This window comes from Hylobates moloch, unplaced genomic scaffold (assembly GCF_009828535.3).
Source record: "Hylobates moloch isolate HMO894 unplaced genomic scaffold, HMol_V3 SCAFFOLD_11, whole genome shotgun sequence".
In the NCBI taxonomy this organism is placed as follows: Eukaryota; Metazoa; Chordata; class Mammalia; order Primates; family Hylobatidae; genus Hylobates; species Hylobates moloch.
The window spans coordinates 77894788-77910958 of record NW_026652286.1 but is presented as its reverse complement, the minus strand read 5'-3'; positions in this window follow the sequence as shown (position 1 = coordinate 77910958).

Sequence of the window (16171 nt, the reverse complement as noted above, 5' to 3'; positions counted from 1 at the left end):
AAAATGATAAAAAGCTAAACTGAGCAAATATACATATAAAAATTCTGAACTGTATTCTACTAATTACAATTACATAGCCTCCATACATATAAAACAAGGAAAAATGTTCATATGCTATGAATATAAATATAGTATTAAACCCAGCAATTGGAAAATAGCCATGGTACACTAATCTAGATCAAAATTGTTCACATTCTGATGTAAAAATTACCCTAAAATATTTCAAAAATTTGAATAATGCAAACTTCATTCTCCACATAAAGTGCAATTAAGTTAAAATCCACAGTTAGATATAAGGATAAGGATATATGACATATATGCCTATATGTGTGCATATAATTGCATATATATGCATGCAAATAATTACACATTAAATACAATTAAGTTAAATCCAGTTATAAGCAACTAAAAAGTTACAAAATATCTAGAAGTTACCAAAAGATACTTTTTCAACAACTCATGGCATTTGAAGAAAAATTGAAAATGGAAATTAGATAACATTTGTAAGTCAGCTGTAATGCTGTATTTTTATGTGGTATATTTCCAAGGAATATGAACCTCCTCCTGACCCACTGAAGATTTTGGCGTATGGCAGTTCATGTGGATCAATCTAGCAGCAGAGTGCAGACTGTGGTTAAGGTTGTTTTGAGAGAACACAATTAGAAATAAAATATGATTAAGGCCTGAGAATAGTAAAACAGAAATGGAGAAAAATTCAGAAAATTTTACAGAATACAATGAATACCAAATACATCATGCGATCATTTGGTGCTCAGATGAAGAGTATCATGAAAAGAAGCCCAGGACTGCTGTGAGGTTTTTAACTTTGATGTTTGCAGGATGGGATGGTGGTATCTTTTATGGTGCTGTGAAATACAGGAGATAGGACAGGTTTGAGGACAGATGATAGGTTGAGCTTTGAAAGTGTTGATTTTGAGATGACTGCAAATAAATCCACATTGTGAAATGTCTGAGAAGCTCAAATGTCAATGTGATGAAGAGGAAGAGTCATAAGAAGTAGATGTCGTATCAGATGACCCAGAGAGAACACGAGATGAAGTTTCCTGATACCAACACACTGGGTTTGGCTACACTGAGACCACTGGTCACCCTCTTGGAAACAAGTTCAGCAAGGCAGGTGGGGTTTAGAACCTGTCTGTTTTGCACTGAAATGTAAAAGAGAAATGAGAAACCAGAGACGCTGATTATAGTCCTTTCTTTAAAGAAGTTTGACTAGATGGGAAGAAAAAAAGGAGAGAACTGGAGCTTTGATTAACAACATGAATTCCTTTTAAGAAAGGGACAGAACTGAGCATATATATGGTCTGGGAGAAAGGAGTCAATACAGAGGAAGATATTAAAGATGAAAGAGAGAAGAGGATTTTTACCGGAAAAAGATTCTAGAAGACGGCAGATGAAATCAAAGGCATTAATGAAGGAGTTGGCCTCAAATAGGATAGGTTTTCTCAACCTCTGTGGCTAGAAACAGGAAGTGATTAAGGATGTGGAGTTAAATAATTTTTTCTGGGGGGAGCTGAAAGTTGAATGAGCTTCATACATAAATGCTGTTTTTTTTTTTAAAATATGGGTGGGGATCTTTCCTTACGATTCTTTTTTAAGTAGTCTGCTGCCTCAACTTTTAAGGTTTAGTAGGGGAATCAGGGAAAATGTGAAACATATTAACCTCACTCAAAGCTTTTCAATTGCCTTATCGTCCTCAAAATAATTTACCTATCTGTTTATATTGCGGCTGGTGATGTACCTCATTACACTCCAGGAAATGTGTGTTAATTTGCTCTAGGCACATGTTGTAACATTTTACATTAAAAGTAGTTTTTGTTAGAAGAAAATCTTTCTCTTTGAACAGTGGTATTGAGGAAGAGAGGCAAAATATATTTTCCTTGCACATACTATGGACAAAATGAAAATCACTCTTTGTTCTAGTAACAGATACCTCTTTTAATTGGTATCTTTGTTGCTAGCTTTGGATGCTTGTTTTCACTAATATAGGGATTTAGAAGGATAGGAGGCTTTTTGTCACTTCAATCTGTAGTTCACTCAGAATTTCTATGAAACTTTAAATTGCTCGGGGTTAGCTCTTAGTGTACATAAGTACAGCAATGTATACATCTTTGTGGGGGGAATTGGGGGTTGGTTTCAAGTAATTGTGTCAACATTTCCAAAAGATGAGTTGTCAACAGAAGTCGAATATTCTCCTTTACTCATTTGTCTCCGGAAATGATAAACACCTTCTCCAAGTTTAATTTTAAAATGAATACATCCCAGCACCTCCTGCTGCACTAAGTTTCAGAATTCTTTTTAATCAATTAGGTAATTGTATTTAAAGAAATTTTATCAGGCATTTATATTAAGAAGCCAAATGGAAACTCAGTGTACAATCCATAAACACACAACCATGAACATCATCTTAAACATACACAGGGTATTTTGTTAGTCAGAAGCAGCAGAAGGTGAGCACGAGGAAGTTAGATGTAGCTGAGTTATAGAAGATGCACAGTTTGTTTTTAAGTGTGTCAGGCAAATCGCTTTATGTTGCCAGTGGTGTGTAGGCCACCTTATATACTTGATCTAATTTAATCTTTGGAATAATTTGATGAGGTAGGAACTATTCTGATTCTGCATATAAGGATACAGAGACTCAGAATTTAAACAACTTGCCAAAATTCTCATGTCAAAGCAAGAATTTGAGATAAACATAATATGCGTCATATGCCTTAAATTTATACACTTATTTCCCCACCCACACTTGCTTCTGAATCTTAGCCATAATGAGAATTGTGCATTTTCAGAGTGAAGTAAATTACATGAAAAGTAGAGGGAACGGATGGAGCAGGATCTTTATCTGTGTGAGGGAATAGTGTGGACTCTGGAAAGGATTTAAAAGGGATAGTCAGAATCAGCTTTTTGTAACTATGTTGTCCATGACTTTAGACTCTACCTCCTTAACAAAGGCCAGCCTGGCCCACTGGGGTAATTTCAGAAGTTCAGAATGATGAGGATTTCAAAGGTTTAGGATGATGCATATAGTTTCTACCTCATGTAATTTCATCAGCGATCTTCATCATCTTAAACTTCTGAAATTTAGGATTTCAGAAAGCTTAGTGCTCAGAATTTACCTCAGCCAATATGCATCTTTAGTAAGTAGTATTCAGAGAGTATTAGAAAAATCACAAATTGGTGCTTTCTGCTTGGGGCTACAGGAAATTGTAGTGGAAAAGGCCTATTTCCTACCAATAGAACCAATTCATGCATCTGTAGATCATCTTCTAGGCTAATAGCAGAATTTGTGATAAATAATAGGCAATTTAGGTTGTTTTGGAGCTTTTGCTCTTTATAACAAATATTTAGGGAATGGAGTAAAATATTTATTTAAATATTAAACACTGTGTGATTCAATTCCTTTGCTATCTCCCCTGATAGATTACCAATAGCGCAAGTGTCTGTGACATGAACATATGAGGGAGAATTTAAGTACAACATCGTCAGTCTGGTAGGATGGCTCTTTTACTACAGCACTTTCTGGGGCAGAGGTGGGAGAATTACTTGAGCCTAGAACTTCCAGGTCAGCCTGGGCAACATACCAAGACCTGGACTCTACTAAAAAACAAACAAACAAACAAACAAATACCCCCAAACCAAAACCAAACAAAACATTTAGCAGGGCGTGATAGTGTGTGTCTGTAGTCCCAGCTACTGTGGGGGTGAGAGGATTGCTTGAGCCTAGAGTTTGTGGTTGTAGTGAGCTGTGAGCATTCCAGTCACTGCACTCCAGCCTGGGCAAAAGAGACCTCGTCTAAAAAAAAAAAAGTACAACACTGTTATGATTTATTTTTAACTGCTTAGCAGTTCCTAAAACCCACGTCTCAGAGGCCTCCCCATCCCTTGGATGTATATACTGTATTTTTAGCAGCTTTCATGACATAAGCATAATACAGTTCAATGTTTCTAAAGTGCATTTGTCGTCAGACTTGCTTACCCCGTAGTACTTATTATCTTTCCCATTAACCTGATATGATATCACTAAGTCTAGCAAAGTCATAGTCAAATAAATATATTGACCTAAAAATGAATTTTTATAGAATATGCCATTTAAAATTGTCAGTGCAGAGATGCTTCTTTTAAAAAGATTTTTATAGGAATTAATATTAAATTACAGGATATATACATTTTGGAAGTAATTAACTACATGAGTTAAGTTTCATGCAAGAGATATTAGCATACATTTAGCTTTAATGTTTAGTATGTTTGGAATATTTATTATGTTCTACAAACTCATGAACAAGTTAAGCATGTAGCAACTGGTTAATGAGCACTTACTGAGTTTTTGGTGATGGGCTAACAATGTCACAGCGTTATCTCATTTTATCTTTATAACAATCCTAGGAGATTGTGCTATGTTATCCTCATGTTACAAATGATGAAACTTGTATTTAGAAAGTTTTGAGTAACTCTCCGAAAGTCAAATAGTTAAAAAATGGAAGAAGTGGTGTCTGAATGCTATGTATTCAATGATATTATTTTAGTCAAAATGAAATCTGAGTGAATCATAGACCTAACACAAAAAAAATTTGCTTGTGACTTTGGGATAGGTGAATATTTTTTAAACACAAAAAGCATTATACATACAAGAAAAAATATTCTTAAATAAATAAAAAATATTTATTTAATAAAACTAAAAACTTATTCTCTGAAAGATACTGTTAAGGAAATAAAAAGATAAGCCACAGACTGGAAGAAGATATTTGTGAAACATAAATCTGAGAAAAGACTTATACACAGAATATATAAAGAACACTCACAACTCCATAAGGTAAACAAATGCTTTATGAATTCAGAAAATGACAAATGACTATGTTGAATTCAATTTTTTCCCTAAATATTAGAAACCAAAATTTAGAAATTAATTTATATGATATATAATATATAAAAATGAATGATTAAAAATAAAATAACCTGAGTAACTAGATCTAAATGTAGCAAAAGATGTGCATGATCATTATGGAGATATTCATAAAAATTATTGAAAATCATCTAATAAAATCAAAATAAATAGATACATCAGATTCATGGATAGAAATACTTTGTATCTTTTTTTTAGCTATTTCCTACAGGAAGGAAGAAACATCTTATATCCTGAATACTGACTCTTCTTGTATTTGTTACACATTCAGGCAATTCCAAGCAAATCCCAAATCCCATTAAAGATATGTTCACATATGCATGTGTGTGTGTTTATGTGTGTGTGTTTGTGTGATTTGACCAGCTGGTCTAAACTGTACATGGAAGAGAAAAGGATTAAGATTGGTTAAGAAAATTTTGAAAAAAAGAAGTTGAGAGAATCTTCTATCAAATAAAGATTATGTTTAAAGGTACAATAATTAAGAATATGGATTGACAAATAGAAATAAAGCATTGGAGAGAGCCCATACATACATAAAGCTTGATAGATACATGATGGTGGTATCATAGGGATTATTGGAAAGAGAAAAGTTTTTTTTTTTTTTTTTTTGAGATGGGGTCTCGCTTTGTCACCCAGGCTGGAGTGTAGTGGTGCCACCTCGGCTCACTGCAAGCTCCGCCTCCGGGGTTCATGCCATTCTCCTGCCTCAGCCTCCCAGTAGCTGGGACTAACAGGCGCCCGCCACCACGCCCGGGTAATTTTTTTGTATTTTTATTAGAGACAGGGTTTCACCACGTTAAGCCAGGATGGTCTTGATCTCCTGAACTTGTGATCTGCCCACCTCGGCCTTCCAAAGTGCTGGGATTACAGGCGTGAGCCACCACTCCTGGCCCGGAAAGAGAAAAGATATTTTAAAGAAATCATGTTGGAAGAATTGGCTATCCATGTGGAATAGATGATTTTAATTCCTTTGTTATACCACAGGCAATTATCAAATCCAGGTGAAATAAAAATGGAGTGCCCACTCTTCACTTTGCTCAGGTCAATCCCATTTACAGCTGTTACCCTAAGTAATTATTTTAGCACTCCCTTGTGCTATGGAAGGTGCCAAGATTTAGATGGTAAGTTATGTATTAAAAAACTAAATATGTCAAAACATACCTGTAAAGATGCAAAAGGAAAATCCAGAGAAATATTTATATTATAGGGGTTGGCAAGGATTTCATAAATGATAACCCAAAAACCCACACCATTTACATTGCAAAAATGATTGGCACATTGCTATTTAGGATTTCTAGACAACATAGTTATAATTTATTTTTCCAGTTAGAGTAATTTAGGAGCTAGGAATAAAGATAATACTCAGAGAAGCAGCAATAAGAAAGGACAATTTCAACTTAGGAAAACTAGAGAAGATAGAAAATAAGAATTGCGGGAGCTCAATTCAAGCCGTTGAGAAGTCCTCATTCTTTCTAATTTTCTTTCTTTTTTCCTCCAAAAGCTAAAGGTTTTTTTTCCAGTTTTGCTGATGTATAATTAGTATAGAAAATTGCACATAATAATGTATACAATTGTATACATATATGTGTTCAAATATATGTATATAGTCATGTCACCATCTCTACAATTCAGCTAATAAACATATTTAGCACCTCCAAAAGTTTTCCTGTGTTCTTTTGTTGTTCTTTTATGGTAAGAACACAACATAAAATCCACCCTCTTAAATGTTTAACTACACAATACCTTATCACTAACTGTAAGCACTATGTTGTACAACAGATTTCTGGACCTTACTTATTTCATATAAGTTCATCTTGTGTTCTCTCTGGGGCATCTGATACAATAGGTTAGAATAATTTAATATTGTTAAAATGTACATAATACCCATAGTGAACCATAGAATCAATGTAAATTCCTTTTGAATTTCTAAGCATGGGTGAGATGACTAAAGCATGTGGAACATTGGAAGATGAGAACTTCCTAAAAAAGTTTTTGTTTTGCTTGTCCCAATCTCTAGAGCCTCCTTGCGATAGTTTGCTGAGAATGATGTCCCTAGCTTCATCCATGTCCCTACAAAGACATGAACTCATCATTTTTTATGGCTGCATAGTAGTCCGTGGTGTATATGTGCCACATTTTCTTAATCCAGTCTATTGTTGTTGGACATTTGGGTTGGTTCCAAGTCTTTGTTATTGTTAATAGTGCCGCAATAAACATACGTGTGCATGTGTCTTTATAGCAGCATGATTTATAATCCTTTGGGTATATACCCAGTAATGGGATTGCTGAGTCAAATGGTATTTCTAGTTCTAGATCCCTGAGGAATCGCCACACTGACTTCCACAATGGTTGAACTAGTTTACAGTCCCACCAACAGTGTAAAAGTGTTCCTATTTCCCCACATCCTCTCCAGCACCTGTTGTTTCCTGACTTTTTAGTAATCGCCATTCTAACTTGTGTGAGATGATATCTCATTGCGGTTTTGATTTGCATTTTCTCTGATGTCCAGTGATAATGAGCATTTTTTCATGTGTCTTTTGGCTGCATAAATGTCTTCTTTTGAGAAGTGTCTGTTCATATCCTTTGCCCACTTTTTGATGGAGTTGTTTTTTTCTTGTAAATTTGTTTGAGTTCATTGTAGATTCCAGATATTAGCCCTTTGTCAGATGAGTAGATTGCAAAAATTTTCTCCCATTCTGTAGGTTGCCTGTTCACTCTGATGGTAGTTTCTTTTGCTGTGCAGAAGCTCTTCAGTTTAATTAGATCCCATTTGTCAATGTTGGCTTTTGTTGCTATTGCTTTTGGTGTTTTAGACATGAAGTCCTTGCCCATGCCTATGTCCTGAATGGTATTGCCTAGGTTTTCTTCTAGGGTTTTTATGGTTTTAGGTCTACCATTTAAGTCTTTAATCCATCTTGAATTAATTTTTGTATAAGGTGTAAGGAAGGGATCCAGTTTCAGCTTTCTACATATGGCTAGCCAGTTTTCCCAGCACCATTTATTAAATAGGGAATCCTTTCCCCATTTCTTGTTTTTGTCAGGTTTGTCAAAGATCAGATGGTTGTAGATATGCAGCATTATTTCTGAGGGCTCTGTTCTGTTCCATTGGTCTATATCTCTCTTTTGGTACCAGTACCATCCTGCTTTGGTTACTGTAGCCTTGTAGTATAGTTTGAAGTCAGGTAGCGTGATGCCTCCAGCTTTGTTCTTTTGGCTTAGGATTGACTTGGCGATGCGGGCTCTTTTTTGGTTCCATATGAACTTTAAAGCAGTTTTTTCCAATTCTGTGAAGAAAGTCATTGGTAGCTTGATGGGGATGGCATTGAATCTATAAACTACCTTTGGCAGTATGGTCATTTTCATGATATTGATTCTTCCTACCCATGAGCATGGAATGTTCTTCCATTTGTTTCTATCTTCTTTTATTTCATTGAGCAGTGGTTTGTAGTTCTCCTTGAAGAGGTCCTTCACATCCCTTGTAAGTTGGATTCCTAGGTATTTTATTCTCTTTGAAGCAATTGCGAATGGGAGTTCACTCATGATTTGGCTCTCTGTTTAGAGTAGAAAGAACATGCACCTAAAATATAAGACTCTGGAAAATATGTGAAATTTACTTGAAAATATAAGATGATGTGTAAACAACTTTTAATACATCATTTTCTCAAAGTAAAACTCTATCAATTATTTTTTGCTGGAGTTTGTGGCTTGGCACGTGCTTTTGGATAACTTGTGTTTATTTTCTTACCTCCTTTACCACAACCCCACCTGTTTGTTCAACAAAAGATTTGGGGAAAATCAATTCTCAATTTTATTTTGAATCTGACACAAATGTACAGTAAAGGGTTTAGAAACATACATTCAACTAAGTCAGGAAAACAGATTTTATGTTGATAATTTCAAATTTAAACATAAAATGCAATTTCTTATAGCATGAAATAGATGCCAGTGTTGCTTCTTATATTTGATTTAAAAATAAGAACACAATTATTTTATTGTAATGCAAACTTTGATTAAATGATACAATTGACCTTAGAGATTATCTTCTTGCTCCTAGAATCTTTAACTTCTAGTTTCCACATGATTGCATTTTTATATACCTAGCCCTAAGCAGTGTTTATTACATGGTTCAAATCTGTCATTGTTGTTTAACTCTATGCTATAAAAATCCTTAACTAAAGGACTTTTCATATCCTCAGTGGGTGTGGTATTCATGCTTTTTTTTCTTGTTGAAATTGAAATATGAACCAGTAGAAAACATGAAGTTTTTTAAAAATTAGTTTTATTGTCCTCTATTGTATTATAATTTACCATCGCAAAACGAAATTACCCAGAATGTAGTCTTCTAACAAATTGGCAGAAGGCAACATTGGTCCCCATGGTATGTAACTTACAGATCTATTCTCAAAATAAATTCTTTAAAAATAAATTACAGAACCTAGTTAAGAGTGTTACAGTGCATGGGAAGTAGCTATTAATGCTTAAAACATAAAAAGCTAAAATACTACCTTTTCTAAGCTTTTAGCAAAAACGACCATATAAAAGCCAAGGCATTTCAGTAGGGAAACTGCATTTACTTGGTGTTCCTCCTTACTTTTGAACTCATCTAGTTGTAAAAAGAAAAATTAGTATAAAATAGACAGCAACCAGAACTTCTGAATTTGCATTAATGAGGACATTTGAACTCTTAAAAAGTAACATGCACTATAAAGTGTTAGACTGAGTTTTTAATGCTTACTTGAAGAACATTATGATTACAGTAACACTAGCAGTGTAAGTATCTATTACCTCAAATTTAATAATATAGAAATGTGGGTTTGCAAGTAAATATTAGAAATTTCCAATCTTAGAAACAATTTCTTTATATACCTATATTTATATTCTCATAACTAATTTAAATCAATATACATTTTGAATTTCTTTTTAAAATCTGACATGGTAAGGTTATAAGTCTAAAATAACATTTTAAATATTCCACATTGTTTAGAGCACATTTTCAATTTACTTTTAAGAATCTTGAACAGATTCTCCTTGACTTACTAAGGAGTTACATCCCAATTAACCCACCATAAGTCAAAAACATTGTAAGTCATTAATAAAGCCACTTTTAAATTGAAAAGCTCATAAGTCAAGCCATAGTAAGTCAGTACCTTCTGTACTTTTATATATCTCTTTTATATTCTGCAGTATTTAGAATTCTGGTACTATATTATTTTTGTTTACGTATGGTACAGTCCTGGGCTCAGAATGGTTACTATCCATGTCTGTATCTTATCTATGTGTACAAGTAAGGTTTATAATTGGATGAGATACTCATGCCTTTCACTGAAGAGTAGAACTGATTTCATTACTCCATTCACTAGTAGTTATGATTTTTCTGCTGAGGATACTATAATCTCTACAGTATACTGTAAACTGTAATATTGATGGATTGCAAGACCAAAATGGATAATGTGTGTCACAAGGTCTCCAGTCTGTGCAGCAACATGGTGTTTGCTGAAGGAATTCTTAAGCACTCCTCACCACCTCGGTGACAAGAAAGCTACTTCAATCCTTTGCTCTGAAATTGTTTTTAGTATCACCCCTCCTTCTCTCCTTGTGATAAGAATAATATGCATTTGGACTGTGGATTTAATATATGCCAAGCATCATGTGAGGTGATTTCCATACATTTTTCTCAATCCTCACAATATTGTAAGGTAGGTATTATTATTAAGGAAGTGAAGCTCAGAGACGTTAAGATGCTTGCATAAACCCAAATAGTTCATGTAAAGAAACAGATTTTGAAAAAAAGTATTCTACAGTCTATAGTCTGAACCATAGACTTTGTTACACATTGGTCTTGCAGGTGTGTTGTTGATAAGGAAAGTTTAGGTCCATACACTGGCATAAACCATTGATTCTATCATTCATTTGCTCATGCATAGAGATCCTATAGAAAATCTGGTCCAAATTCTGACACACTAAGCTGGAGAAAAATTTGATCACATTTTCCATCATGTTTAATACCCAATTCAAGGTCTCTTGACATCTGTAATTCTCCTTAACTTTCTCTTTCCAGTCCCATTTAGTATGTATTGAATAAAAAGTGGGCATTATTTCCCTTGGGGTTAGTCATCAACTTACTTTTGAAGAGGTTAATTTCACATTTAGTCCGCCTTACTGACCTCCCAATTTAGTCCGAATTTTGAAATGGGCATACAATTTATTCCCTAGCTTTTGAAGCTAATGTATAAAGAGAATTATTAAAATTTGAGTACAAGAACAAGTGCATCATAGATTGAAATTTGCTCTTCACCTACATCTCTGGGCTCTAGATATATTTTGATTTTATTGAACATTTGTTTGACCATGGGTTTGATTTCAATAAAAGGCTGATTTATAGTATTCCTGTTTTTTAATCTTTTCGTTCCATTTAAAGGACTTGGTCAAGCATAAAATATCTAGAAGTCAGGCATCTGTCTACTTCAATGGTAAAGCAGTATCCTTTGTAAGAAGAAAATATTTTCTTCAACTTCAATTTTTTGTTCCTTGAAAAAATTAAGATCATACAATATCAATTTGTTCTACGAAAATTGAGAAAAAACAATTTCATAGATATGTTCAACTTCAGAAAAATAATTATTTGGAAAAGTTTATCTAATAATTGGTATTAGTAACTCCCATCACTGAACCTACACACGTTTTATATTTTACTTTTTCATTTTTATTTATTTCATATAGTCACATATTTCATAAACTTGCATGGGTCAGATCAAATGACTTACTTTTTCCTATTGCCCTGTACATTTACTTGTGAAAGGCTCTGACTGTGATACTGTCTATTTAATAAATTGAAATCCAATATTAGCAAAGCCAAGAATTTATCTTTGTTAATCAGTCTGTCTGACGGGCATGAAGGGGGGCTCTTGCCGTCTGTTTCTGGAAGGAAACATTTAAATACTTATAGTAGTTATTTTAACCTCATCTTGGTGTTATAGGGGCTTGATTCTAACCTTGCTTTAAACGGATACAAGTTTTTAGAGAATTAAGCCTAAGAATTCAAAGGGAAAGTATGACTGTCTCAACATTGATCCATTCTCATTCAGATGACTTATAGGAGAACGCTAAAGAGAAGCCATTTAGTCTCAAGTGTGCAATTTTATGGTACTTCAAGGATGCAACAGTCCATAGTTCTTGGCAAAAAAACCTTAAATCTCAAGAGAGATAAAATATTGACTTGCGAAAAGCTGAGCAGTGTATATACTAAAACCAAATTTTATATTCTGTATCTAGAAAAAAAGTTGACAAATCCTGTAACACACGGCCCAACAGATTTTGAATGTTTAGATGTTGCATTTTATAAAATAGGTTATATAAATAAATCATATGAAATAACCATATGTTGACAACAACAACAACAATTTGCTTTCAGCACATCCTGGTAACGGTTTATAATGACTGAATTAATAAAAATCCAACTAACTCATTCTTTCAGCCTTCGAAATCTGTGCTTGCTGATAACTGATTGAAGTGCTACATCATTCATCCAACTAAGTGATTATAATAATCAAATTAATTGTTTCTAAACTATCAAAGTCTAGTTATTTAGATCACTTTACCACTATAATTTCCAGAGTCATTTCTAATTAATAGCCACATATAGCTGCTTAGTTTTTTATATCTGGTAAACATTTGCATATTTGGGAGTAAAAATAACAAATTACACCTTAACTTTGAATTTTTACTTCAATGCATAGATTTTATAATTGTTTCTGAATGTCAGATGGTTAAGAAACAATTATCTTGACAATGGTGTTTATTTCATATGTGCAGAAAAAAAGTTTTTTTTCAGATTATGCAACGAGTACTTTTTCTCATTATTAGTATTATTATTAGTTACTTAGGATTGGTTCTCCTTACTCATTTAGAAAGATTAAAAGACAAAACAAAACATGAGAACAAAAATGAGACAAGCTTCCTGATAATTAAATGATGACCAATAATCTTTTAAGTACTTAAATATTTAGTAATTGCACAAAATATATCTAAGCACTGATGGCACAAAACCTGACTCCCTGTTGTGAGATGTGAGCTTTTCCAGTTGTGAAGAGAGACCATAATATAGTCATAGATTCTCTAAAGAGAAAAATATAGGCAAGAAGTATACACAGGGTTTGGAAGATGAATAGACTTAATTTGTTCATTTGGTTAGCATTATAGGTGAAAATTGTACCTTAGCCATCTGATATTAGGTGTATCACAATGGCCAAGACAGTCAATACCTCAATCTCCTTATAGTTTAATGTCCATCTACAGTAAAACAAAGAATGACAACACACATCATTTTAGAAGAAAAAATGAAGTATCATAGAAGTCTCAGAGAAGAAGGCAGACAGTTTTTCAGGAAGGTAAAGGAATGAATTATTCTAAGACTATCTGGTGTGAATATGAATGAATTGAAATTTACAGATAGATAACATTCTTCATTTTTAAAGAAAAGTATTATTTCCCAAGTATTATTCTAGTTGTTTCCACTGTCTTCCAAGAATTTACAGCATGAATGGCTGCTGTTTTTTGTGTGAGAGCTGTCCTTTTCTTAAGAACCAGAAGCCTCCATCAATAGAGGCTGCTGTTTTAATTGTTTCTCTTTTTCCCCCACAGGGAAAGAGTTGGTTTTTACTGATGACATTGTAATTTGTTACATAAAGCAAAATTCCTTGAGAGAGTGTCTATACTCCTTTTCCTCTCCTCACGTTTATTCTTGAACCTATTTGAATCAGGCTTTCATCTCCATCCCCCTACAGAAGTCAGTATTGTCAAGGTAACAACGTGCACATTGCTTATTACAATAGTCAACTTCCAATCCTCAAGGTATTTGATCAGCAAGCCCTTCATCACTTTTTCTTTCTCCAATGACTTATTTTACTTGATATTCAGGGCACCATTCTCTGTTTTCCTCTACACTATTGACCATTTCGTTATGGACTCTTCTCCTAATTTAGCCAGAGCTGTAAAATCTGGAGTGCCTGGGCATTGGACTTCTACTCTTTCCTATGATTACTTTCTTGGTGATTTACCCAGACAGGGCTTTAACTAGTTTCTTTGTGCTGGTGATGCCCAAATCTATATACTTTATCTTTGTAATAGATTGAAATTATGGTTTCCCTCTTTCCTAGATGATAATTATATCCCCCAACTCTAAAAAACAAAATTCAGACCTGACCATGCAACTTACTCTGGACAATGAAATGGTAATGGAGATTATTTTGTCCATCTCCAGGAGAAGCTTCATGACCAGCGTGAGACCCATGATGTTTTTTCCTTGTGCTATGAGTCTGGCAAAGTGTTAAACACATCTGCTCTGTCATTCTGGGTCTCATAGTCAAAGCAACTTGGAGTACAGCCTCAGCAGCCCCAGGGTGGCTATGTAATATGAGTGAATATTTAAAAATGTGTTTGCCATAAGCCACTGAGGTTTGGGAGTCCCTTGTTTTTGCTGCATATGAAGTGTTTTGACTGGTGCAAACCTCTCTTTTCCCAGATCTCACGTACTAACTCTTTAGTAAACACCTGCACACTGTTGTTTTATATGGTCCAAATAAACTCCTCATGATTTTCCTCTAAGTTTTTTCTTCCTGCAGTCTTCTTTATCTCACTAAATGGCAATTCCATTCCTTCTGTTGTTTGGGACTTGATTTGTATTTTCTCTCACAGTTGCAAATCAATCTATTTGCAGATCCTGTGAACTTCAAGATATACTATTTTACATCTATAAATATATGATTGTTTTTAAAATTATGTTTTAAATTTGTACTATTTATTCATTTTTTGTTGTAGAGGTTACATTTCATGTTGTCCAGTCTGATCTCAAACTCCTGGGCTCAAGCTGTCCTCCTGCCTCAGCCTCCCAAAGTGCTGGGATTAAAGGTGTGAGCCCCTGTGTTTGGCTATATGACTGTTTTTTTGTTGTTGCTGCTGCTTTGTTTTTACAATTTCCCCTCTAATACAAGTCATCATCTTCTCTAAACTGAAAAAATCCTAACTGATCATTCTGGCTCTCTTTTGCCTCTTTGCCTCTCCTTTATATTCCATTCATTCTTCCTGCAGCCTGAGTGATCACATTATTCCTGTGCTCAGAAGTCCTCAGAGTCATTAGAGATTTTTGCCATTGCCTAGAGAACATTTATAATCTACTCTCTGACCTACCTCCACCCATTCTCTCCCTCTCCCTACTCTATTTCAGCCATGTAAGCCCCCTGTGGTTCTTCCTCAGGGTCTTTGCAATGCTGTTCCCTATGTCTGGAATGCTTTTTCCCTAATACCAAGAGGGCTCACTCTTTCAGCGACTTTAGGTCTTTTCCTGAGATATCACTGGATTTATGGGCCCACCCTTGTCTACTGTATAGAAATAGCAAGTCTGACCTGTGCACACTCCTCTTCTAATCACCTTCATCTTAATTTTTCTCCAAAGTGCTTAACACCATGTGACAAATCATACATATACTTGTTTTATCTATCTTCTCCCACTTGACTACAACCAGGATTTAACTGTGTTTTGCCCACAACCGAACCTCTTGTGCCCAGCTCAGAGTCTGGCATATAGATGTGCTCAGTAATACATATCAATCAATGATGGGCAGGGATACAGAGAGCTGTAAGGTCCTGGCTGTTCCACTTACTGCCTTTGGGGCCTTGGACAACTTATTAACTTCTATGCCTTACTTTTTATACTCTGGAAAGTGAGAATAATTGAACCTATCTCAGACGATTTATATGAACCATTTTAAAGGAAAAAATATAGATATAGCACTTAGAACATGACTGGTACAAAGTAAGTGGTAATACATATTACCAAAAAAGGAAGACAGGAACAAAATAGTAGACAAGCAGTGAGTGTAAGGTACACCACAAATTCGTAGTCTCTGATTTCAGCTGAGCTGTTGCAAACTGAATCAACCCGCATAATCCTTACCCTCTATGCCTCCATGTTCTTGTCTATAAATCAATAAAAATAATAGAATTTAAAGAATTGGAGATAATGTATATATAATGTCCAGCCCATGGTTTACCCATAGTAGGCACGAAAATAGTTACCATTATAATGACAAAGATTTTTTGAGTGATTAATTCGTATCAGAAAGTTAATTCTTTGGCAATCTTTTTTTTTCTTTTTTTTTTTGAGACGGAGTCTCGCTCTGTTGCCCAGGCTGGAGATAGCTATTGTTATTATTCATCTTTTCCAAATAAATTAAGTTGTGGACAGGTTTGGAA